Source organism: Microcaecilia unicolor, chromosome 1 (assembly GCF_901765095.1).
Source record: "Microcaecilia unicolor chromosome 1, aMicUni1.1, whole genome shotgun sequence".
NCBI lineage: Eukaryota > Metazoa > Chordata > Amphibia > Gymnophiona > Siphonopidae > Microcaecilia > Microcaecilia unicolor.
The window spans coordinates 403,621,094-403,648,538 of NC_044031.1; the positions used below are offsets into that span (position 1 = coordinate 403,621,094).

General features: G+C 43.7%; 1 long non-coding RNA gene and 1 pseudogene across 1 annotated transcript in view; both read right to left on the reverse strand.

The window, feature by feature from the left end:
* The window catches only part of LOC115475522, a 599,851-nt gene that overhangs the window by 479,084 nt on the left and 93,322 nt on the right, over positions 1 to 27,445 (reverse strand). The gene's annotated exons all lie outside the window — the stretch shown is intronic.
* On the reverse strand, positions 17,174 to 17,311 carry LOC115460776 (annotated as a pseudogene).

Below are 27,445 nucleotides of genomic sequence, written 5' to 3' on the forward strand. Positions count from 1 at the left end.
GAAGCAGCATCCTGTCTTCTGAGATCTTATGAAACTACTCTTGTATTCCCTTCTTTCAACTCTGTCATGACGTCAACTGCTTTTTCAAGAGTATCTGAAGGCAGACACTCAATATAGAATGATTTTGTATTGGTATCAATGGGGTGGGGGTGGGGGGGAAATGCCTCCAATTCAGAGATCTCATCCAGCTAGGAACCACTGTATTCTATCTATTCCTCATTCTTTAGACTCTTTGTAGCAATGCAGATAGGTTTCCTGAACTGAAAGCAAGAAAGAGGGTAATCTCCATGTCAACACAGAATACAGGTTCTCTACTCTGTGCTGACAGTATCAAACAAATGGGGTAAAAACAAAACATCACAGAGGTTGATACTAAAAATAATTTAACCAGGCAGGAGAGGCTCCTGCCCTGTTAAATCACGTTGACTGACCCTAGAGTAGATATTCAGCAGCAGTTAACTGAAGAATGCCACTGAACATCCGCCGTAACTGCCACGGCACGCTCCGGTCAGTACCAAGGCAGTCTGGGAACAGAGTCGGGGGGGAACCTGGAAGTTATCTGAGCATCGCTGATGTTTGACTGATCGTGTACAAAACATTTGGAAGGAAAGTTTAGATAAAAGGAGTCAGTGCTGGTATCCGGATAACTCTCTGGACTGGTAGGACAGCACAAATAGCAGTCCTAACTTGCTCGGATAGATATCCAGATACAGTACAGTCTCGATTATCTGATCTTTGCTAATCTGACAGAGCCCCCTCCCCCGGTGAAGTCATTGCATTTATTTCTATTAAAAATCTTTGTTTTAGAACAATCTGGAACTCTATGCCTTTGTTTATGCATTGTTTTAGGGGTTTACGCAGTGTTTTCCATATTATCTGACCTTCTATCTATCCGACCAATGGGTTGGTCCCGTTTATGTCAGATGATTGAGACTGTACTGTATTGGAAACTTCTGGCTATCAGGCAAAGCCCGTATATTCAGTCCTGCTGCTGGGATTAGACCGAGCATTGAACATCCAAGTCGCGATCAACAACTTTCACTGAGGAAGGTGAAGGGAGATACCTGTGCCAGAATTTATGCTTGAAATGTGACAACTGAAACAAATAAGCCCATTGGGCCTGCCATGAGTGGGAAAGCGCGGGGTACAAATGTAACAACAAAAAAAAATATCAGTGAACCTGAAAAATCTAGAAGGGCAAACTGACAAACTAAAGAGTAGAAAATCACTTGGACCAAGTGGTATATATTCCAGACTGAAAGAATTGAAACAGAAATTGCAGATGACCAAAATGACCTCTGGCTAAGCCTCACGGTAGAGCCACAGCCCTACTGCAAAATATCGCATAAAAAATACCGTGGCATGCCATACACAATGCACATGCAAATTACCGCCACAATGAAATCACAGAAGTAATAAGCAGTTCACTGATTATTATCACCCTTCCAGTGCTTGAGAGGTGATTGGCTCAGGCACTGACAGGAAGTGTGACATTAAAAACAAAAACAAAACATACCAGCATCTCCCTTCTGAACCCTTCGTAGTGACCCCCTCCTTCCCCGACCCTCACCTACTCACAATGATTTCCTTGATAGTCCAGTGGCACCACCATACACACTTAACATTTCTCTGATTGTCTAGTGGCCCAATCCTTCCCACCCCTGGACATAAACCCCTTTCTTCAAAAAAAAAAAAAAAATTAAATGCCAAGGGCCCTGTTTACCAGTGGCGTAGCCAAGGGTGGGCCTGAGTGGTCCAGGCCCACCCACTTTGGGCTCAGGCCCACCCAGTAGCAGTATACCTATGCTGATTCCCTAGCCCCACCAGCTGAAAACTCCCAACAACTGTCCCTCCTGCATACCTTGTAAATAGCAGATGGCATGAAGGTGAGACAAGGAGGGGTTCTTCTGCCCACCCATCCTGAGTCCAGGCCCACCCAAAGTTGGATGTCTGGCTACGCCCCTGCTGTTTACTAAGCCGCGCTAGCGTTTTTAGCGCATGCTGATTAGCACATGCTAAATGCCAAATCACCCATGGGAACTTATGGGCGACTCTAGCGTTTAGCGTGTGCTAATTTTAGCGGGCGCTAAAAGTACTAGCGGACCTTAGTAAACAGGACCCCCAAGTGTGCTGTTGTGTCACTGCACCATAACAGGTCTACATTGTACTTCAATCAGCCAGGTGTTTCTTTGGTTGCTTTTTACTGCAGGGGCAGAATGTCCCTGGATTTTGATACCTGGATTACAGGTATCAAAAAAAATATGCACATTGTCAAAAATTCTGTAGCTATTTCAAGCCTGTGCTGGTTGCATTAACAAGCCTTTTTAAAACGTTTTTATAAAATACGACCTTGAATACTTTATCAAAGTTCACAACCAGGGCAGTTTAGATAGAGAAATATTTTCTCTGGATCTGCTGTTAGAATGCTAATCGCAGGCTTTTTTACGGGTCACTAATATAATAGCATGTTACATTTATAACACTAACTAGCTGCTCTAAAGCATGCTGAGTTTTCCCAGCTCTGTTGATCTGGCCGGCTTCCACACACTGCGAGACGGTGATTGGTCACAATAGGGGGCTGAACTGTACTGATCGGTGCCACAAATTATTCCACGGTTATAAGCTCAAACTGTGCTGGTTATTTATTTTAAGCAAGTTGTACTTCTGGTCCATGACACAAGCCATCGTTTCTGAAGCCTTTGCCATTTCAAACAATTTCCATACTTTGAAACCTATTAAAAGTAACAAGACAGCCTAACGAGTCACCTTGAATGCGGTACAGAATTGCTACAAGTATTATTCTAACCTTTTCTTTACATATCTCTCCAGTCAGAACGCAGCTTGACTCCCTCCCACTCACAAAGTAAGATTAAATTGTATTACTCCCATGGTATTTTTAAACGAGACAATGAAGCAGTTTCAAAAGCTAGCTCTTCAGGAGGAAGGGGAGCAGAAAATCCCCGTGTTCTGAAAGTTCTTCATACAGTGAAATCAGTTTAACCTCTCTGACTGCTGTAATTCATGTTCTCGCTCTGTGCAAGCAGGGCAGGCTTCTACACACGTGTGCTTCACCGCTTCAAAAGTGATCAAGGGTCAAGGGCACGTTTACATTGAAAGAGCCACAGAAAGAAAAATTTGTGATACAAAAGTCAACGAATAAGAAACGGGCAATACATTTTTTATAGGAACACATTAATAGATTTGTGACGTCATACAAAGAGCAGACCATTGTGTTCACAGAGGGAAACAATAAGAATGGACGCTGTAAGTTGCATGGAGTCTAGGACGGCAGTGGAAGTATATCAGAGTATCAGGGTGAGAGGTCACACTTAATTGCTGGGGTATTTGGATATTTTCCTTGATTCTTGTGAATATAGGTTCATTTATGGATAATTTTATAAGTGGAGACCTATGTCCATGTAGCAAAAAGGAACCTAATTTTATCAAAGCAATATTCGTGCATGTCACACCACCACCTAAACTAGGCCTCCAGGAACATCATGGGATAGATTCTATATATATGTATGTTAGCAATTACTAAATTTGTTAGTGCACCAGAAAGACCCCTAAGAAACAACAAATTCCTAGTAATTAATTTTTCAGGGCTGGCTTAACCTGGCTAGACAGCTGTCTACAGCAGCAGGTTTTGGGGGGTGGCGAACAAAAGCGGCATTCTCAATCCACCATTGCTGCGGACAGTCAGACAAATTTGAAGAACCATTAGTATGTACTTCTAGCCTCAGGGAAGGTGGGTAGTTTCAAATAGCCCATTTACACATGTAGACAGCCCTTCTTCACTCAGGTACACCCCCATACAATCTTGTAAGAGTCCTTTTCTGCATGGATAATATCTTTAATACATGGAAAACGCTCTAAAAATTACCCCCATTTTGTGCGTGTACGTGCGTGAACATAAGAATAGCCATATTGGGTCAGACCAATGGTCCATTTAGCCCAGTATCCTGTTTTCCAAACAGTGGCCAAGCCAGGTCACAAGTACCTGGCAGAAACCCAAATCGTGGCAACACTCCATACTACAACTGTCTCAATAGCAGACTATGGACTTTTCCTCCAAGAATTTGTCCAAACCTTTTTTAAACCCAGATACGCTAACCGCTGTTACCACATCCTCTGGCAAAGAGTTCCAGAACTTAACTATTCATTAAGTGAAAAAATATTTTCTTGTGTGTGTGTGAGATAAATAGACAGATAGATTATATCAAGGGTGTCCAAGGTGGGCCCATGGGTCAAATGCAGTTTATTTGTCCTTGGAAAGGGACCCACTTGAGATTTCTAGTAAAAAAAATAATTTTTTACTTAGTACTCATGATTTTGAACAATTGCAGAAATATTTGATGAATAAAGCAAACAATCCTGAGCAAGGAAGGTTAAAGTAATAAGCTAGCCAAAGTTGAAATCATCCAGTTCTGAACACTTTTAAAACTCTAACAAGCAAGCTGGATGGCCGATGTATGGCCAAAATCCCATATAAACACAGAAGAAACAAATCCTCGCAGGAGAGGAAATATTGAACACAACAGTGAAGTTGACTCAAGAATAAGCAGACGATGCTTCAGATGGTCTATAAGTTTATTGTGAAACAAACGAGACTCGACACAGCTGTGTTTCAGCCGACAAGGCCTGCATCAGGAATCTCTTGGATTATACTGAATCGTCCACTTGAAATAATATCTGTAGTCAGTATGAAAAAGCAACAAAAAAAGCGCTCCATGCGCCAAAACAATCAGAGGTATCTATGGAAGCAACTAACGAAGTTACTGGACGCCAAGGCAGTCACAAGCTCACACGCACTTTTGAACTCCGAGTAAAAGCTTGTTGATTGTGGATTACAATTTATATAATACACACAAATGAACAAAACAAAGTTCACAATTTAAAAATATGACGTTCAATTATGCGTTTTTACAGGATGGTTCCGAGAGGACTGGTACTGGTGTGATCACGATTACTGTGTTTATTAAAATCTCATGGGTAAGGAGGATAGGGGCCCCGAATGTTAATTTGGAGAGAGGGATACAGTGTAAAAGGTCCACCTACGTTGCTTAATACCCTTAAAGTGGCCATGGGACCAGACTTTTTTTTCCCCAGGAAATTCTACATTTTAAACATACATCTATGTAGAGAGATGTAAAAAGACAGCTGTCCCTACAACATGCCTCTGCTGACAAGCACCTACACCAGGCTTGTTGAACCTTTATTTTTTTAATCAGGGGGCACATTTTATATTTTGTAACACTCGGAGGGCCAAAATACACGTGCACACATATACACACTCATGCTCTCTCTCTCTTTACTACTACTACAACTACTACTTATCATTTCTATAGCGCTACTAGATGTATGCAGTGCTGCACACTTGAACATGAAGAGACAGTCCCTGCTCGACAGAGCTTACAATCTAATTAGGACAAACAAGAGATAAGGGAATATTAAAGTGAGGATGATAAAATAAGGGTTCTGAACAAGTGAATAAGGGTTAGGAGTTAAAAGCAGCATCAAAAAGGTGGGCTTTTAGCTTAGATTTGAAGACAGCCAGAGATGGAGCTTGACGGACTGGCTCAGGAAGTCTATTCCAGGCATATGGTGCAGCAAGATAAAAGGAACAGAGTCTGAAGTTAGCAGTGGAGGAGAAGGGTGCAGATAAGAGAGATTTACCCAGTGAACGGAGTTCCCGGGGAGGAATATAGGGAGAGATGAGAGTGGAGAGGTACTGAGGAGCTGCACAGTGAATGCAGTTTAACTAATTGTTGAGAGAAAAAATATTTCCTCCTGTTAGTTTGAAAAGTATTTCCACCTAACTTCCTCAAGTGTCCCCATTTCTATGTACTTTTGGAATAAGTAAAACATCAATTTCCTTCTACTCGTTCTACACCTCAATCATATCCCCCCTCATCCGTCTCTTTTGCAAACTGAAGAGCTCCAACCTCTTTAGCCTTCCCTCAGGAGCTCCATCTCCTTAACCCTCTACGACAGCCCACAGAACCCTATAATCCTTCTCTGCACCTCCAAAACCGCTTCCAATGGGTTATGTTACCACAATCATGAAACTTCACCAGCTCCGCCCAGGAAAGACTCGCCAAAGCCACCAGAGCGAAGACCAGAGCCCGGAGCGCCATATTCGCTTCACCTCAGGCAGGAGGAAACGAGGCGATCAGAGGACCGACCACAAAAGTACCCCTCCCTCCCAGCCTTAACCCAGTCAGTCTCTCTCTCTCTCTCCCCCTCCTAGCCTTCACCCAGTCAGTCTCTCTCTCTCTCTCTCCCTCCCAGCCTTCACCCAGTCAGTCTCTCTCTCTCTTTCTCTCTCTCTCCCTCCCAGCCTTTATCCAGTCTCAGTCTTTCTCTCATGTACTCCCCCTAGCCTCGCAAGACTTGAAACCAGACCAATCTGAAATTCCAGCACTACGTGCTCAAGCTCAAAGATAGACCAGTTGCAGCAGGGAAGCGAGGATCCTGCGGTAAAAATGTGTGTTTCACCACAATTGCTGAGCTTCTGTGGGCCAAGAAAACGCACTTGGTGGGCCAGGCTCTGGCCTGTGAGGTTGGACAAGCTTGACCTACACAGAGAATATTATTGTGCTTCCACTCATCCCTCAAAAGACAGCAGTTAAGCTTTGCTTTGGCATGAAAATTCAACAACCAGCATAGGAAACAGCTTGCAGTGCAAAGTGTCCTCATACTTCTATTCAAAGTGAGGGCAAATGCTTCTTTCACAATATGCAAAAACACTACTCTGCTTTCTAAAACAGATGGTCCCAATGCTCAAAAGTCACCGTTAAATACCGAGTGTGTCTATATCTGCGGTTGAAATCACCGATTTTGAAACAGCGATCGATGCTCAAAGGAAATCGCATGCCAGTGAAAAGCACAGAAATTCCGCAAACAGCTCTGTAGAGAAAGCGCTTAGCACATGCGCAGAACAATTTCGCGGAAAGTGTCGCTGTTCTAGGCATGCCCAGGACAAAAAAAAATCAGAGGCGACAATCACATTGTAGGCGTGCATCCAGTGATGTCAGGAGTTTCCATTTTTTTTTCCACGACAACTTTTTAACACTACATACACATTAGACTGTAAGCTCTATTGAGCAGGGACTGTCTCTCTGTGTCAGGTGTTCAGCGCTGCGTGCGTCTGGTAGCGCTATACAAATGCTAATAATAATAATATATGCACATGGCACACTTCACACACACATGCAGATTCTATTAAAAAATGCAAGCAGACTGTTCCACTGAGAAGGTCACCCTCATGCAACCACAGTTCCAGACCTGCCGGAACAATTTGAATGTTAAAGGTAGGCACTCCCTTCTGTGTATTGCGTGGAGTGCTCATTTTAATACTAATGAGCTCATTGTAATGCATTTGCATAGGATTATCGGTAGCTTTATTACTTAGTAGCTTCATTGTGTGCCCCCTACTTCTTGTATTTTTGGAAAGAGTAAACAAGCGATTCAAGTCACTTAGCCATCTCTTTTCCAAGCTGAAGAGCTCTAGGCTTTTCAGCCTTTCCTCATAGAAAAGTCATCCCATCCCCTTTATCATTTTGGTCGCCCTTCTCTGTACCTTTTCTAATTCCGCTTTATCTTTTTTGAGATGCGGTGACCCCTATCCCACCTCTCTCCACATCCCACTCCTCTCCCATCCCCCTCCCTTCCAGTCACTATCTCTTCCTTCAGTTCAGCTGCTGCTGCTGGCTTCTGTTTTGGGAGGCAGGGCCTATGCTCTCTCAGTCTGTGTCACCGCTAGTTTTCCACTGCCTTGTGAGCCCTCACAGTCCTGTCAGTACCCAAAGCAGTGGCGTACCAAGGGGGGGGCGGTCCGCCTTGGGTGCACGCCGCTGGGGGGTGCCGCGGCGCGCGCCTGCTCTGAGTTCGCTAAACTTCGTCACTCATTCGCTGCAGCTCCTTCTGCCCCGGAACAGGTTACTTCCTGTTCCGGGGCAGAGGGAGCTGCAGCGAAGCGAAGTTTAGCGAACTCAGAGCAGGCGCACGCCGCAGCACCCCCCCCCCCCCAGCGGTGTGCACCCGGGGGGGTGTCATTTCGCCGGAGGGGGGAAGGTGTAATTTAGCGGGGGGGGGGGGCACTGCACCTGGGAGGGGGGGCGCATCGGTGATCCGCCCTGGGTGCCATCCAGGCCAGGAACGCCACTGATCCAAAGGATCAGTTTTACAAGTGAATCCTGCTTATGGACAGAAGGAAGAACAGACAGACGGATAGACTGACCCCTGACAACAAGCACTCTCAGTTGAGTGAAACGCACTTAAGAAAAGGGGCAATAAACTAAAAGAACTACTCCCCTCAGGATGCAAACATTCAGTAATTTAAACAGTTTCTTTTACAAACAGTTGAAAGTTTACCAATAAAACACATGACCTTTATTCTACCACAACATCACTTGGCATTTGTTCATACCGGAACTGGCGATCGCCAGCAAATAGGTGGGGAAAAGAGGGATACAAATGTAAAATAAATAAATAAAAACAGCCTGCAGCTGTCAGGACAGAGGTGCTCCTGACAAAGCATATATACACCCTGGCTGCCAACAGTGACCCAACCTGCTCACTGCAGAAAAAGGGGAGCCTGAAGGGTTCTCTTAGTACTTTGACCCAGTGAGGGGTGTGAACTTCAGCTGTACATATCAGCTTGCTGATGGAATAGTACAAATTGATGTCATCTTGAGACCGGCTTTGCTCTAAGTACAGGTCAGTGCACACAGTATATTTTGGTTTTTGGCACTACTGTGTCATTCCATAAAGGCAAATGATTAACATCTCGTGGAGGGGCATAATCGAACAGGGTGCCCAAATTTTCCTAAGGACGTCCCCACGAAGGGGCGGGGAAACCCGTATTATCGAAACAAGATGGGCGTCCATCTTTTGTTTCGATAATACGGTCGGGGATGCCCAAATCTCAACAATTAGGTCGTCCTTAGAGTTGGTCGTCCCCAATTTTCGGCGATAATGGAAACCGAGGATGCCCATCTCAGAAACGACCAAATCCAAGCCATTTGGTCATGGGAGGAGCCAGCATTCGTAGTGCACTGGTCCCCCTCACATGCCAAGACACCAACTGGGCACCCTAGGGGGCATTACAGTGGACTTCAGAAAAAGCTCCCAGGTGCATAGCTCCCTTACCTTGTGTGCTGAGCCCCCCAAAACCCACTACCCACAACTGTACACCACTACCATAGCCCTTAGGGGTGAAGGGGGCATCTACATGTGGGGACAGTGGGTTTTGTGGTGAGTTTTTGAGGGCTCACATTTACCACCACAAGTGTAACAGGTGGGGGGGGGGGGGGGGTGGGCCTGGGTCCGCCTGCCTGAAGTGCACTGCAGTACCCACTAAAACTGCTCCAGGGACCTGCATACTGCTGTCATGGAGCCGGGTATGATATTTGAGGCTGGTATAGAGACTGTAAAAAATATTTTAAAACATTTTTTTAGGGTGGGAGGGAGTTAGTGACCACTGGGGGAGTAAGGGGAGGTCATCCCCGATTCCCTCTGGTGGTCATCTGGTCGTTTAGGGCACATTTTTGTGGCTTGGTCGTAAAAAAAAAGGACCAAGTAAAGTCATCCAAGTGTACGTCAGGGACACCCTTCTTTTTTCCATTATCGGCCGAGGACTCCCATGTGTTAAGCACGCCCCAGTCCCTCCTTCGCTATGCTTCCGACACACCTCCGTGAACTTTGGTCGTCCTCGCGAAGGAAAGCAGTTGAGGACACCCAAAATCGGCTTTCGATTATGCCGATTTGTGCGACCCTGTGAGAAGGACGTCCATCCTCCGATTTGTGTCGAAAGATGGGCGCCCTTCTCTTTCGAAAATAAGCCTGTTAGTCTCTTCATTGTCTGGAGAGGTATAAGAGCAAAATATGAATGACCTGCTTCCTTAATTTGTTGCTGCTGCCTGTGGCTTATTTTTCCTTTTCAGCTATGTCTTAATTTTCAATTGAATTTTGGGTATTTTGCCTGTCCTTCCTTTCCCATACAAAAATTAAAAACACTAACAAGAAATATTTTGAACCTGATGGTTTTAGACTTATTGTTCAATGATCTTGGCTCACATGTGGGATCAATCACTAAATAGCTCCAGTCTTATTGAATACAAAATATCTTTATTAAACACGTGTGCTTCAAAACCTGCTCACGTGTGTTTAAAACCTTTATTCACAAACAATGTTCTCTTATATCTTCCATACTCATTCACACCTTATAGTACCTGCATAGAAAATCTATAACATGTGGGATGCCAAGAATCAGTGTGGAAGAGACGTCAATCAGTTCAGAATACTGCCGAAATACACTGATTTTTAGAGCTTGTAAGTTTGAAGGTATGACTCCTATATATTTCAAGCTGCCAAGATCTATTTTCAAACTGTGTTCATTAATTTATCTTATCCTTCATGCTCAAGTTCCAAGCTACGTTTAATCTTGTAAATTAATCACCAAGTAATAGTGTCATCGTGGCCCAACATTACCTATTTCTTAATTACCCTACAGTAAGGCTGCCAACTGGATCCAGATTTGCAGGGCAAGGTTGATTCAGGTCTTGATTTATCACATTGCATGCAGGGACTTGTAGTTCTGATTTCCCCATTGCACTGCCTAAGAAAAGCAAGAGTACAAGTCCCAGCATGTACTAGGGTAAACCCTGTCCTGCAAATGTAGATCCAGTTGGCAGCCTTACCCTACGGTCAAAAATATAGTATGTAACACCAATTTATTGAAACTTTTTCATATTAATCAGCCAAATGGTAAAATTCTCAACCTGGCTGCATTAGACAATCTTCTAATTATAAATCATTTTGTAAATATATTTTTGTTTCAAACATTTGTTTCTCATTAATCAGTTTGTTTTGGGATAAGAATAGCCATACTTCGTCAGACCAATGGTCCATCTAGCCCAGTATCCTGCTTCCCACAGTGGCCAATCCAGGTCACAAGTACCTGGCAAAAACCCAATTAGTAGCAATATTCCATGCTACCAATCCCAGGGACTGCAGTGGCTTCCCTCATGTCCATCTCAATAACACACTATGGACTTTTCCTCCAGGAACTTATCCAAACTTTTTTAAAACCCAGATGCTAACCATTGTTCCCACATCCTCCAGCAGCGAGTTCCACAGCTTAACTATTCTTTGAATAAAAAAGTATTTCCTCCTATTTGTTTTAAAAATATTTATATGTAATATCAGTAAGTGTCCCCTGGTGTTTGTATATTTTGTTATCTTCCTGGGAATAGCCTGGCCTCTTTTTCTGTAAACCGCGCTGAACTCAGTCGGCCAATGCAGTATACAAGAATTTAGTATAATATAATGTAAAAATTAGTGGCTAGAGTAGTGGGATGAGAACCAGAGGATCCAGTTAAAACCCTAATTTGCTCTGTGATCTTGAGCAATTCACTTTATGTGCTGTTGTCTCAGGCACAAACTTCAATTGTAAATTCTTTTGTGCTACTGACCTTCCCTGTCTAAGGGAAAATCCAGACCGCTCAAAACACAGCAGCTAGGCTGATATTTGGTAAAACACGATTTGAAAGTGCCAAACCCCTCCGAGAAAAACTGTATTGGCTCCCAATCAAAGAACGTATTACCTTCAAAATCTGCACTCTGGTCCACAAAATTATCTACGACGAAGTCCCAGGCTACATGACAGACCTCATAGATCTACCAACCAGAAACACAACCAGATCATCACGAACATACCTAAACCTCCACTACCCAAACTGCAAAGGACTCAAATATAAAGCAACTTACACATCCAGCTTCTCCTATATAAGCACACAACTATGGAACTCACTGCCAAAAGCTGTGAAAACAACCTACGACCATCTAAACTTCGGGAAATCACTAAAAACCAACCTATTCAAAAAGACGACCCAACATAAATGCCTACACTCTGCAACACAGCAAAGCCAAAGCTCGTAATGGACACTATATAACCTCTCCTCTCTTCGATCCCCATTGTGCCTGAACCTTAATCGACCACAACATCACCATGTATTTGTTTCTCTACCGGACTTGGCGAACGCCTTTACGGTACTATGTAAGCCACATTGAGCCTGCAAATAGGTGGGAAAATGTGGGATACAAATGTAGCAACCAAAACACAGCGGGTACTAAACATAAATTGTGAAATAGTGAATTAATTGCGGAGGGGGAGAGGACCTCAGACCAGTGACACCTTTTAATCAATAAGATTATATCAGTGTGGTCACAAACGGATAATCACTGGTCCTCTACCAACCTCCTCCCTGAGTATTCATTTGTGCGCTTCTAATATTTATCAGTGCTAAACGTCACAGCCATAATGAATGTTTAATAACCACAGCTACTTAGCTTATTGATGCTTAAACAAGGGGCGCACATTTTTTTGGCGGCTTTAATGGCTTGCTGGGTGTTCACCACAGTTTGGCGTTGCAGGGTGCTCTTCCCCTGACGAAGCCCCAGTTGGCGAAACGGGACCGTTGGGAAGTCCCTTGTTTAAGCAGCAATAAGCTAAGTAGCTGTGGTTATTAAACATTCATTATGGCTGTGACGTTTAGCACTGATAAATATTAGAAGCGCACAAATTAATACTCAGGGAGGAGGTTGGTAGAGGACCAGTGATTATACGTTTGTGACCACACTGATATAATCTTATTGATTAAAAGGTGTCACTGGTCTGAGGTCCTCTCCCCCTCCGCAATTAATTCACTACTTCACAATTTATGTTTAGTACCCGCTGTGTTTTGGTTGGTATCATTTATTATACAGCGTTTATTATACAGCGGAGTGATCCCCTTAGTTTTTGTTACTTGGATACAAATGTAGCAAATAAATAAATATATGTTCTGCCCTACTGGTAGAATTGGTAGGTTGCTTACCTACTGTATCAAGCTCCAGGTTTATTAGGTATTTGTTATACTGCCCATCGAGGGTTTGTCTAAGCAATTTACAAAGTCAAAAATGAGGAGTAAAGAAAGAATGGCAGAGAAGCTAAAAAAGAACTATAATCATCAATAAGAAAGGTAAGGAGAGAGATGAGAGAAGAAGAGTTGTGTTCTGCAGGCTTGCACCAGAGGTACTCCTTCTAAGGCATCTGTAAGGGAAGGTGAAGATGTTATCAGCAAAAAACATTATTAAACAAAAAGGTTTTCAGCGCAACCTTGAATCTTTCTAAGGAGCTTTCCAACCATAGATGAAGAGGCAATGCATTCCATAGACTAGGGCCAGTAACAGGAATGATGCGGTGCTCGGTAATGTCGTATTTAATCTGTAAGTAGGGATAACAATTATATTGTAAGGATCTAAGGGCTCGAGCTGGTGTGTTTGGGATTAGTAGATTATTGAGGAAAAGCAAAACCCAGAATGTTGAATTTATAGGTGATTCAGTAGGAGATGCATAACCAATTTCCTGCCTTTAGTAGGGGTGACATGGCCAATTTTCTTAGCTCCCACAATCAGCTTGATGGACCTATTTTGTATTAACTGTAAGTGTTGTAGATCTTTGGACCTAAGACCCTTGTAGAGTGTGTTACATTAGTCAAGCTGACTAAGGACCAGAGAATGAATCAAAATATTAAGAGCTGATTGCTGGAGAAAAGGCCTGATTGATCCTATCATATGTAGTTTAAAAAAGCTGTGCTGAAATTGAAAATTGAGATCACAATCAATTACAACTCCAGTACATTCAAAGAAGATACACACAACCTAATTCAAATCTCACACTGGGATTTCAGGCAGGTAGCTGGCCTCTCTGGCCCAACTCAGTCATCCATCCAATTTCAGTCAGTAAATGAGCATCTGGCCTTGGCCAGAAGGTAAAGAAGACTGGGGAAGGCAATAGCAAATCTCTCTACTAATAGTGTACTAAGAAATCGTCTTCCAAGTGGCAACCCCATAATCATTTGTGACTTCATACTTGTATTCAGAGGAGTACCTTTACCTTTATAATTATACCATGATGGCTAAGAGGCCCTTTTTTTAAAGTCCAATAAGTTTTTGGCCCTATCACACACAAACAGCAGTCATTTACGTGTGATAAGGACAAAGACTGTGCAGTAACTGCTGGAGGCATAACTTCCATTTCCTGTGCAGTTAGTGCGAGTTATCCTCTTGAGGTGGGGGAAAGTGCATCCACACTAACCATACAAGTGACAGTACACTGTAAATAACTTGCATTATGCCCATGACCATTCTTCGGATGAGTCTTCCAACACTAATTCACTCATACAACTAACTGGTTGATTCTCAAGGATGTAGCCGCTTTAGCCTTTCCTCATAGGGAAGTCGTCTCATCCCCTCTATCACCTTTGTCGCCCTTCTCTATACCTTTTCCAATTCCACTATATCTTTTTCAGATATGGCGACCAGAATTGAACACAATATTACCTAGATCCCTTTCTTGGTCCCTAACGTGGAACCTTGCATGACGTAGCTATAATTCGGGTTCCTCTTTCCCACATGCATCACTTTTCATTTGCTCACATTAAACGTCATCTGCCATTTAGACACCCAGTCTCGTAAGGTCCACTTGTAATTTTTCACAATCCTCCTGCAATTTAACAACTTTGAATAATTTTTTGTCATCAGCAAATTTAATTACCTCACTAGTTACTCCCACCTCTAGGTCATTTATAAATATGTTAAAAAGCAGCGGCCCAGCACAGACCCCTGGGGAACCCCACTAACTACCCTTCTCCATTGAGAATACTGACTATTTAACCCTACTCTCTGTTTTCTATCTTTTAACCAGTTTTTAATCCACAATAGAACACCTCCTATCCTATGACTCTCCAATTTCCTCTGAAGTCTTTCATGAGGTACTTTGTCAAACGCCTTCTGAAAATCCAGATACACAATATCAACCGGCTCACCTTTATCCACATGTTTGTTCATCCCTTCAAAGAAATGTAATAGATTGGTGAGGCAAGATTTCCCTTCACTAAATCCATGTTGACTTTGTCTCATTAATCCATGCTTTTGAATATGCTCTGTAATTTTGTTCTTTAGCTTGTAATTTTGTTCTTTAGTCCTCTGAATACTCTTCCTCTTTTCCAGGATCATTGGTAACCCCTGATTCCTCTTCTCCAGAGGCTTCCTTTGGCCTCTGGCTTCTTGGTATATTTAGCTAATGGTGATGATCTGGCTTAGCTAGGCAGAGCACAAAGCAGGTAATTCTGAAATACAGTGTCCATATCTGGATGCCTAGAGAGAACATATTCTTTAAAGAAACGTAGATACCGACTTTCTTTTATAGAGCGCCTTGTTGGCGCCTAAAATAGACACTTGTTTATAGAACTGCCCTCCATATGCACAACTAAAGGTGCTTAACTTAGAACAGCTTATATTCTGTCCTAAATTAAACCAATTAGCTATTCTATTATTTTTACATTCGTATCTCATTTTGACAAGTGCGAGTAACAGTCAAACACACATAAGAAAATAAAATCCTGCTAAATCTAACAAACACCAATAAACTGGCTCTAGCTCTAACATAGCTAAGACCACAAATGCTCGCAGTCTAAGCAACAAAGTTCATGATCTGCAAGCCCCTACCATCATGGCAGGAGCAGATTTAGATGTTGTCGCTATCACACAGATATGGTTCAATGGTTCCCATGAATGGGATGCAAACACACCAGGCTATAATCTATTTAGGAAGCATAGAGATGGTCGTAAAGGTGGAGAAGTAGCTCTGTATGTGATAAATAATATCAAAGCGACTGAAATGCAGGGGATCTGGGGAAAGGAAGAAGTAATATGGATTACCTTGAAAAGAGAAGATGGAACCTCTATCCACATGGGTGCTGTCTACAGACCTCCAGCACAATTGGAGCAGCTTGATAAAGATCTGGTTGCAGATGTCCAAAAGTTGGGAAAGAAAGGGGAAGTGCTGTTATTGGGAGATGTCAACTTGACAGATGTGGACTGGAAAGTTCCACCTGTGGAATCAGAAAGTAGGGAGAAAGTGGGTGCCTTTCAAAGTGCTCTGCTCAGACAAATGGTGATGGATCCCACGAGGGAAGGAGCAACACTGGATCTGGTGCTCACAAATGAGGAAAGTGTGTCTAATGTCAGAGTAGCTGCTCACCTGGGCAGTATTGATTATCAAATGGTTTGGTTTAATATAACAGCTACAGCAGAGGGGAGCCACTCAAAACTCAGTGCTGGATTTCAAACATGCTGAGTTTAATAAAATGAGGGATTTCTTGAAGAAAAAGCTGATGGGATGGGAAGACATACAAGAAGTGGAAAGACAGTGGTACAGAATGAAAGGAGCTATTAAAATAGCCACTGACCTTTAAGTAAGGAGAGTAAATAAAAGCAAGGAAAAAAAAAAGGAAACCAATACGGTTCTCCAAACAAGTGGCTGAGATAATAAAGGCAAAAGAGATGACACTCATGAAATACAGGAAAACTCAAGAGGAGGAACATAGAAAAGAATACCAGAAAAAACTGAAAGAAGCCTATGTCTGGTGACAGCAAAGACAGAAGAGCAAATGGCTAGATATATTACTGAAAGGGAAGGCTAAAAATGGAATTGTGAGACTGAAAGATGCTATGTACAGCTATGTGGACAGCGATGAAGAAAAAGCAAATGTGCTGAACAAATACTTCTGTTCTGTGCTCATGGAAGAAAATCCTGGAGAAGGACCATGATATGAGCTGGTAAAAGTACATATGACAATGGAGTAGATATCGAACCGTTCATGGAAAAATGTGTTTATGAACAACTTGAAAAATTGAAGGTGGACAAAGCCATGGGACCAGACGGGTTCCATCCCAGGATAATGAGGGAACTTAGGGAGGTTTAATACAATCCCTGGAGACGGGAGAGGTTATGTGGATTGGAAACCAGCAGATGTGGTCCCTCTTCACAAAAGATAATAGATACCTGTGGAAATATGATAAAGCACGTGATGGAGTGATTTTAAAATTAGAAGACAATGGATAATGTGACCAAGGCCATGAAGTACTTTAACCATTAATGTGAGCCTCAGTGTTAGTTTAAGTACTAGTAATGAGGGAGTACTGCTTGCCTCGATGTATCTATTGAAGTATACGTGGGAGTGAGTTTTTGTAGCTGGTTTTCCCCACAGAAAAGGAGCTAGTGATGTTACAAAGTTGAGAAATTGCAAGATTTGGAGGGAAATATATAAATATATTTGTTTTTCAGGGGAAAGCGTGAACGCAGTCCCCCACTACCAGAAATTATGCAGTCGAGTTTCCCACATTTGGGGAAATCGGAGGGGTTAACCCAACCGAAGTGCAATGTCATGGTATCTCCCCTGCCTCTTTTCTGCCAAAGGGACCAAAGGGAAAGTGAGGGGCTTGCTGGTTTAACCTCATTTTCCCTGAAGAGCAGATAGGTAGTACGATGGCAAAAGCAATAAAAAGATGGAAAGAAATGCTGCATCCTCCCTCCCAGCTCGAAGCCTCTTCAATACAGAGTTCCTCTGGATTCAGGTTTGGCACACCCACACCTCTCTTTCAACTTGTTTCTCAGTCCCCTCACATCATTAGTTCAATCCATGGGTGTCAATGAGTGGTTCTCTATGGATGATGTCCAACTATTTTACTTTGTTGAACCTGCCAAGCTCAATCTAACCCCCCCCCCCCCCCCCCCCCCCCCCCCCATTAACCACTGTCTGAGGTTGCTCAATGGCTCCAGAATTGCCATTTGAAACTCTATCCTTCAAAATCATCAGTGATGTGGCTTACAGGATGAGGTGTTGTACCTATTTTCTCTACTCTAATTCCCCCTTACTATTGCACTCTCAGTGCTGGGGATCCTGCTTGACCTTGAAATGACATTCAATGTTCTAAAATTTCTCTAACCAAATCCTGCTTCTTTAACTTTTGTGACATCCAATCAACACGTTAATTTCTCAACCTTACTTATTCTCATACCCTGATTATATAGCCCACCTCGACTACTGTAATGCTGTATACAATGTGCTCTAAAAGGGCTTTCAAATTGTCCAGAATACTGCTTATGCATCATGCTGGAATATTTGACCAAGTTTCTCCCCTCTTGCTTGCAAATTATTGGCTTCCTACAGCTTATAGGGTCAACTATAAAGTTCTCATTCTCAAATTTAAAGTGTTTAGGGTACGTCTACCTTAGCATTTCTCTGATGCCTTGATTCCCTCTTCTTCTGCCTGGTCCTTCAGTTAAAGGAGTGGAGGTGTAGCCTAGTGGTTAGAGCACTGGGCTGATAACTAGAAAAACCCAGCTGAAATCCTGCTTCTGCTCCTTGTGATCCTGGGCAAGTCACTTAACTCTCCATGCCTCAGGTAGAAACTGAGATTGTGAGCCTTCTGGAGACAGGGAAATACCTAGTACACCTGAATATAACTCACCTTGAGCCACTACTGAAAAAGATGAGCTGAATCCAAATAAATAAAGTAACTCTTCTTTTTAAATCGCACACAAGCTCACCTGGACTCCACAAAAAAATGCAGCTTTCTACCTTTTGACCCCTCTCCTGTGACATTCACTACCATGGTTTCTTTGTGTTTAACGATATATCTCCACATTTCAGGCCAGACAAAAAGCCTATTCCTTTTCTCTGGCTTTAGGACCTGATTAACTCAGGCCTCAGCGGCTAGAGCTCTTACGGCTAGAGTAGTTCTCTGTTTAATACTGTCCATGTCATGCACTTCTGAAGCCCTCTTTCATGCTCTCTCTGGTTTCCTTCCTTCTCCTGTCCCTCTCTGTCCTCTTTACTTTGAAACTTTTCAACGTACACTGCATGGAACTGCTCTGTTGCACCTGCGAAGGGCAGTATGGCAAGAATTGCAATAAACATAAACAAACTGCAATGACAGATGTATATATCATGAAATAGAGGTTATTACTAGTGCTGATAGCCCTTCTAGCACAGGATTCCTGGTGTCTCTTAGGGTTGTGGGGTAGTGAGAGTTGCCATGGTTCCCAAAACATAGCAATACTGAACCTGTGCCAAGATTTTCTGCAGCTCACCTTTTATGCTGTAATAATAGTTCAAGTGGAAACGTACGTAAGACATGGGCTCATTCTTGCAACCATGAATCAGAAGAAGAGGGGCAGGAGACTTTTGCTCCCATATTCAACCTTTATTTTAACTTACTGCAATTAATTAAAATGTTCCCGTGCAGTTGTCGGTGCTACAGCGCCCCTGAAGGAACACGTTCACTCCCTTTTCACAACAGATAATATTACTATACATGAACACCTTACTTAAGATCGCCATGCCTCGGTTATCCTCTAGGCCAGCATAAGTGCCTACAGTAGAGCAGAACAGGACTCAGGGAGAGGTGTGAATTACCATGTTCAAAAGAATCTGGAGTGCACAGTTCTGGAAATGATAGGGCCAGCCCCAGCCCAGGGCCTTGCTCCTTGGTAGGATGTGTTGCATTGGCCATGGTACACTGCTGCCAAATCTTTAGAAGGCTCGTCTTGCCAGCATGTGTGTTCCACACTTCTTCACAATAATTTTGAGAGATGAGCATATGGTATGAAAGATTAAAGATGTGGCCAGATAACTATTTTGGGTATTTTCAGGTAATTTTTTGGTCTTTGTCGTATTTTTTTTTTGTTTCAAATTCTTTAGTTAATAAAAATATTATGCAAGACTTTTTGCATGTTAATGCAGAGGTTGGTGCACATTACATTGATTTAGCACAAACTCAATGTTTTAAAGCGCACTAATAGACCAGATGCACATTAATGAGTACACATTCCTGTTACAAGACAAATTAAAATGAAACACACACGCACAGAAGACATGGTTCCTCCTGAGATTAGGGACTTGCTAAGCACTGGTCTGCTGGAATGAATTAAGGCAGCTATTCAAATTTCCACATCGGGGGTCAACGCAGAAAGCTTGCATGAGAGCTATGATCTGATAGCTTAGTACATGGCTTCTGGCACAAGCTGAACCCACAATTTTTGTTCCTCAGAGTAGTAAACTAATGGCATGCAAATTACTGCTGTGCTGTCAGAAAAATACAGCATACACTGTGGAGGTAGTATGTAGCCTTCTGCTGCTGAAGAACAAAAAAAAACGTCTCCCTTCCTGACAGTGCATGAGCAGTAACTGGTTCACACACTGACAAGAAGGAAGACAAAAAAGCCACCGCAAGGGGTCAACTCAACTCCAACCCACTCCACAAAAATCCCCCGATAGTCTACTGCCCCCCTGATCCCTTACTCTCTGACCCCAGAAAGGACCCTTCCCCCATGCCCCTATCCTCCCAACTCCATAAGGGACTTTTCCCCCCGAGATGTCCCCAACCCCAGAACCAAGAGACAACATCTAGATCCTACACCTCCCACCCACACACCCAAAAATATCTCTGGTAGTCTACTGAACCCCACCCCTCATGACCCCCAGGCCCCTCTTGACCCTCCCCTGCATACTTCAATGTGAGGCAGGAGCAATGCCCATTCACTCCCTCTGTGCTGCCATCTTTCCAAATGGCAGTGCCTGACAGTGCACAGGGTCAGTCTGTCAAATAAGGATATTTTAGCATTTTTTGGGACACCCTACCCAGACAACCAAATAAGGGGAAAATTCACAGCTAGGCACCGCCATTTTGAAAGATGGCAGCACAGAAAAAAGAATGAATAAGCATCACTTTTGCCTCCTGTTAGCGGTACATGGAGGAATTGGGGAGGGGTTGGGGTCCATTAGACCACCAAGGTTTTTTCGGGGTGTCAGGCGGATCCAGGGATCATCTCTGGGGACGGGGATTCACTAGGCTACCAGGGATTTGTTTGGGTAGTGTCGGAAGAGGGCAAGAAACAGGGAGCATCTCTGGGGTCAGGGGTGGGAGATTGGCGTATGTGAGGTGGGAGTGGGGGATCAGTAGATTCCACTACTAGATTACCATGTCGTAAGGCTTTTTTAACTTTATGAAAAGATGATAATAGCCAAGGGAAGGTCATTCCATAATTTAGGAGTCACAACACTGAAACAGGTTGAAATGATATCAAGCCACATGTGACAATGAGATGGTACAGTAAAATGACTTTGTGAGATGAAAAAAGGCATTTCAAAAGGCTTATAAGGGACTAGTAAATTAGGCCCGTTTCTGACACAAATGAAACGGGTGCTAGCAAGGTTTTTGTCGGAGTGTGTATGTTTGAGAGTGTGTGTGAGAGTGACTGTGTGTGAGAGAGAGAGAGAGAGTGAATGTGTTTGTGACAGAGTGAGACTGCTGGGTGTGAGTGTGTGTGCTCTGTCCCCTGCCCCCCCTCCCGCCACCCAGCGATTCTCCTCTCTCCTCTGCAGCCACCCAGCGATTATCCTTTTTTCTCGCCCCCCTCCCGTATCCACCCAGGGATGCTATTCTATCCCCTGCCCCCCTCCCGCCACCAAGCGAGTCTCCTCTGTCCCCTGCTCCCCCTCCAGCCAGCCAGTGATTGTCCTCTCTCCCCGGCTCCTCCCTCCAGCCAGCCAGCGATTGTCCTCCGTCCCCTGCCCCCCTCCAGCCACCCACCGATTGTCCTGTCTCCCCTGCCCCCCCCCTCCAGACACCCAGTGATTCTAGTTCTTCCTGTGACCCCCCCTCCAGCCACCCAGCAATTCTCCATTTTCCCTTGCCCCCACCGATGCTGTTCTCTCCCTGGGCCGTGCCCCCCCTTCCAGGCACCCAGTGAATCTCCTGTCTCCCCTGCCCCATCGATTCGCCGCTGTGCACCCACCCTCCCACCTGTGGTTGATCAGCTGCGTGTGATGTGCGTATGGTGAGCGATGCGATTCGGTGTCAGTGCTCCGCCCTTGACATCATCACGTTGTGACGCGAGGGCGGGGCAGACACTCATGGGCAAACAGCGATCTACACAACTACACACTTAGAAGTTGGAGACTTCCGGTTCCAGCTTCATTAGAACGTTGGAGGTGCGTTTTATATAGAGAGATAAGTTAGAAAGAAATAAAGGAAGACCTGAATGGAGATCTTAGAAAACAAGAGTAAGATATTTAAAAGAAATACAATAACCAATCAGTAGTCGATGCTCTGACAAAAATAATGGGATAACATGGTCATGTTTTTTTCTTTCCAAATAGTAATTTAATTGCTGTGTTCTGTACAAACTGCAGTCTCCTAACCTGTTTAAGTGGAAGTTCAGAGTACAGTGAATTACAATAGTCCAACTCTGTGATTACAAGAGCTAGGATAAGGATTCTGAGGGAAGGAAGATCCAACATTGGACGAAGAGACTGAATTTGAAGTAAAGCAAAGAAAGTTTTACTGACCACAGTGGAAATCTGTTTATGAAGAGTGAAAGCAGTATCTATAGTGAAATCAAGTATTTTTACAGAATCCTTGGGAGGGATAGTAATCTCATTAATACTAGGAGAAAGTGGAGCCTGAATAAGAAAATTAGAGAAGGGTGAAGGAAAAGTTACAGCTTCTGATTTAGATAAAGTTTCATCTGATTCGATGCCAGCCAATCAGCAACTCTATCCAGTTCAGAAGAAATAGTAGCTATAGCCTGAGAGATGTAAGAATCTAGTGGTGTCAAGATCTGAGTATCATCGGCATAAACAAAAACAGGAAAGCCTAACGACTGAGAGGCAGATGCATCAAGCAAACGTTAAAAAATCTAAATCGTTAATGTCCCTAACGATTTTAAAAAAACGAAGAATGCACCAAAAAAACAAGTCACACATGCTAGGATCGGTATTAAAAAGTACAATGTATCAAAGAATCGTAATCCACGTCGGTAACCGGCCCCTAAAGTATGCGCAGAGCAGCCAAGCGTTATGTTAGCTGCTCTGCGCATGCCACAAACAGTCAAACACAAGCACGTGGCTCCCAAATCAAAATAAAAAAAGGGTCGGAAGGGGGCAAAGGCGCTCGTGAGGAGCGTCCTGTATGGCTGTCCTTGTCCCCCCCCCCCCCGAGGTCACCGTTTCCCCCCCCCCCCGCTTCCCCTGCCCCCGTCTGACGTCAGTAACCTACGTAGGTTACTGACGTCAGACGGGGGCAGGCCCAGGAGGAGAGAGACGCGCGACCGAAGCTGGGCGAAGACAGGCATCAGCTTTTCTTCTTGCCCGTGCAGCGCCTTCGGACAGAGGCGCTGCACAGGCCCGGTAAGAAGGAGGGGGGGAATGGCGGCGACGACCCCCAAGAGGGGGCGGGGCACAGGGCGGAGGATGTCGGGAGGCGGTGCTGAGGGGAGACAGAGTAGAGAGGAAGGAGGGGGGCCGGGGCTGCTAAAGGTATGTTTTGCTTTTTAATTTATAATGCAGGGGAAGCGGGGGGGGGGGGGAATGGCGACCTCGGGCGGGGGGGGGGGGGGCAAGGACGGCCATACAGGATGCTCCTCACGAGCGCCTTTGCCCCCTCCCGATTCTTTTTTTGATTTTTGTTGGGTAAGGCTCAAACATGCTCTGGATACGCAAACACTACATTGATGTGGTTTATGACACGTTTTCTTTAAGCTTAAACACAGCTCTTTTGGACATATGTATTGCTACGTCCTTTTGACCAATCACAGCGCTTTTAGCTCTGCTAATGTGCTGGGATTGGCTCACAGTTTGTTTGTTTTTTCACTTTATGATTTTTCCTGGCACAGAGCTGTCCTAACGAGAGGTACAGACCTCTCGTTAGATTTCCTGCCTTTTTCCTGCGTAAAGGCAATCAGAAAAGGTTAGTGCATCTCGTTTCAATGGGGTTTGTACACAAATTGCTCATCTGCATTCCATTTTTGTTAGCTGCTAGCTTCCTCGGTAAAAGCCCTTTGATGCATGCAACGGATCAAAATTTCCTGGTTGGAGGGTCGTTAAATGCTCGTTAAGCTTTAGTGCATCTGCCTCTGAATGAATAGGATCCCTAGGGAACAGCAGAAACCATGGGTTCAAGCATTGAGGAGCCAGAAAAACTGTGAACAAGAAAAGACTGATCAGAAAGATAAGACTGAAACCTAGCATGGGCTGTTCCACAAATAAGCCAGTCAGTGGTCAGACACTGGAGAGGAATGGAATGATTCACCATGTTAAAAGCAGCAGTGAGGTCCAAAGAAATAAGCAAAGCTTCCCTGCCACTATTTAACATGAGCTTGATGTTATTTATAAGGCCAAGAAGCGTGCGATCAGTGGAATGATGGACCCGGAAACCAGCTTGATAGGGAAGAAGTGCATTACTCTGTTGAGGCAGTTGACCAGTTGGTCAGTCACAATTTTCTCCACTATCTTTGAAACAAGATTTGAGCTTGGGCAAAAGCTGCTGGCTGCTGACAGATCCCCTTGGGATCCTTAAAGAGAGGTCAAACAACAGTTAGCTCCAAATGGCAGTGCTATGAGTGAGAGTCACCGCAGACAATAAAAATGGTAATGAAAGCTCCAAAAAATGCTTGAGACTAGCTGGCATGGAATCTGTATAAGAGGTAGAAGGACTTAAAGAGGACACAACCCTAACAAGACCAGAAGAAGCAACTTTCTTTAAATCAGTCACCTTACTTTCTAATTCTTCTTACTCTCTTACCTATCTATATGTTCCATCTTTGCTTATACCCTTGACTATCAATTAAAATGTTCTATTAAGTATTAGGTTGACATTGTAATTAGTATACTATGGTATGCTTTGTATTGTTTGAATATTTTTACTGCTGTAATTGCCTATTGCTCATGTTTAATCTATTCTTACTGTACACCGCCTTGAGTGAATTCCTTCAAAAAGGCGGTCAATAAATCCTAATAATAAATACATTGGAAAAGAGATGAAAGATAGGTAGGGGCTAAGAGGAGTAGCAGGATCAAACGACACGCCGCTAAGAGGGTCTTTTACAAAGCCATGCTAGCGTTTTTAGCTCACGGTAAAAATCAGCTGGCGGTAAATGCTGAGATGCCTATTATATTCCTACGGGTGTCTCTGCATCTACCACCAGCTGATTTTTACTGTGACCTAAATACGTTTGAGCGGCTTTGTAAAAGGCCCCCTAAGGGAAGAGTCTGAACCTTATTGGAGAAGCAATCTGTAAAGTTATCTGATGACAATGAAGTGGATAAAAAGGCTGTTGGACTTTTAGTAAATGTATTCACAAGTCCAAAGAGTCAAGAAGAATTGGTGCTAAGCACGTCCTGTTGTGTCACTTCCTTCTTAGCACCACATTATAGAATTGCACCCTATGTGTTTAAAATTTAACGCTGCTATTTGGAAATTCTAACTGAAACGGACAACTTGTCCATGCAAAGTGTAATTTTATAACAAGGTACCTGATTTAAGAGGGCAAGCAGGTACCTACTTAAGCACTATTTTTATAAAGACAGACATCTACAGTGGTGGAAATAAGTATTTGATCCCTTGCTGATTTTGTAAGTTTGCCCACTGACAAAGACATGAGCAGCCCATAATTGAAGGGTAGGTTATTGGTAACAGTGAGAGATAGCACATCACAAATTAAATCCGGAAAATCACATTGTGGAAAGTATATGAAGTTATTTGCATTCTGCAGAGGGAAATAAGTATTTGATCCCCCACCAACCAGTAAGAGATCTGGCCCCTACAGACCAGGTAGATGCTCCAAATCAACTCGTTACCTGCATGACAGACAGCTGTCGGCAATGGTCACCTGTATGAAAGACACCTGTCCACAGACTCAGTGAATCAGTCAGACTCTAACCTCTACAAAATGGCCAAGAGCAAGGAGCTGTCTAAGGATGTCAGGGACAAGATCATACACCTGCACAAGGCTGGAATGGGCTACAAAACCATCAGTAAGACGCTGGGCGAGAAGGAGACAACTGTTGGTGCCATAGTAAGAAAATGGAAGAAGTACAAAATGACTGTCAATCGACAAAGATCTGGGGCTCCACGCAAAATCTCACCTCGTGGGGTATCCTTGATCATGAGGAAGGTTAGAAATCAGCCTACAACTACAAGGGGGGAACTTGTCAATGATCTCAAGGCAGCTGGGACCACTGTCACCACGAAAACCATTGGTAACACATTACGACATAACGGATTGCAATCCTGCAGTGCCCGCAAGGTCCCCCTGCTCCGGAAGGCACATGTGACGGCCCGTCTGAAGTTTGCCAGTGAACACCTGGATGATGCCGAGAGTGATTGGGAGAAGGTGCTTTGGTCAGATGAGACAAAAATTGAGCTCTTTGGCATGAACTCAACTCGCCGTGTTTGGAGGAAGAGAAATGCTGCCTATGACCCAAAGAACACCGTCCCCACTGTCAAGCATGGAGGTGGAAATGTTATGTTTTGGGGGTGTTTCTCTGCTAAGGGCACAGGACTACTTCACCGCATCAATGGGAGAATGGATGGGGCCATGTACCGTACAATTCTGAGTGACAACCTCCTTCCCTCCGCCAGGACCTTAAACATGGGTCGTGGCTGGGTCTTCCAGCACGACAATGACCCAAAACATACAGCCAAGGCAACAAAGGAGTGGCTCAGGAAGAAGCACATTAGGGTCATGGAGTGGCCTAGCCAGTCACCAGACCTTAATCCCATTGAAAACTTATGGAGGGAGCTGAAGCTGCGAGTTGCCAAGCGACAGCCCAGAACTCTTAATGATTTAGAGATGATCTGCAAAGAGGAGTGGACCAAAATTCCTCCTGACATGTGTGCAAACCTCATCATCAACTACAGAAGACGTCTGACCGCTGTGCTTGCCAACAAGGGTTTTGCCACCAAGTATTAGGTCTTGTTTGCCAGAGGGATTAAATACTTATTTCCCTCTGCAGAATGCAAATAAATTCATATACTTTCCACAATGTGATTTTCCGGATTTAATTTGTGATGTGCTATCTCTCACTGTTACCAATAACCTACCCTTCAATTATGGGCTGCTCATGTCTTTGTCAGTGGGCAAACTTACAAAATCAGCAAGGGATCAAATACTTATTTCCACCACTGTAAATGTCTTTATCAATGCATGGCATGGACATTATATAAACAACAGCACTGGGGTAAATGATTATAACACCCGAGGTTTCAGCTGCACAAACAGAGAATTAGTGGGCCAACAGTATGATACTCCATATCATTCCAAAAATATAGTTAGTTATGGTAGAAGGTTACATGTTATTTATCTTTTAATGTACATCTATAAAATTATCCCCATTAAGGATTATTTTATAACAGGTCACCTAGGCTGAGAGTCCAAGTAGGTGGCCTATTTTAAAACTATTTTAGGAAGACACTAGCACCTACATGTCTATCAAATACCAGCACAAAAGCTGCCAAAATCATAACTATAATGCAGAAGTGCACATTTACACTGGAGGGATCCCAATCTAAAGTTTGTACCTGAGCCAATGGAGGGTTAAGGAACTTGCCCAAGATCACAAGGAGCAGCAGTAGGATTTGAGCTGGGCTTCCCTGGTTGTCAGGCTGTTGCTCTAATCATTAGGCTATTCCTCTAAAGAATTAATAGGCCAATGCTCGGAACCTATTGATTCTACTTAAATGCCTCAACTCTACAATGCATCTATACATA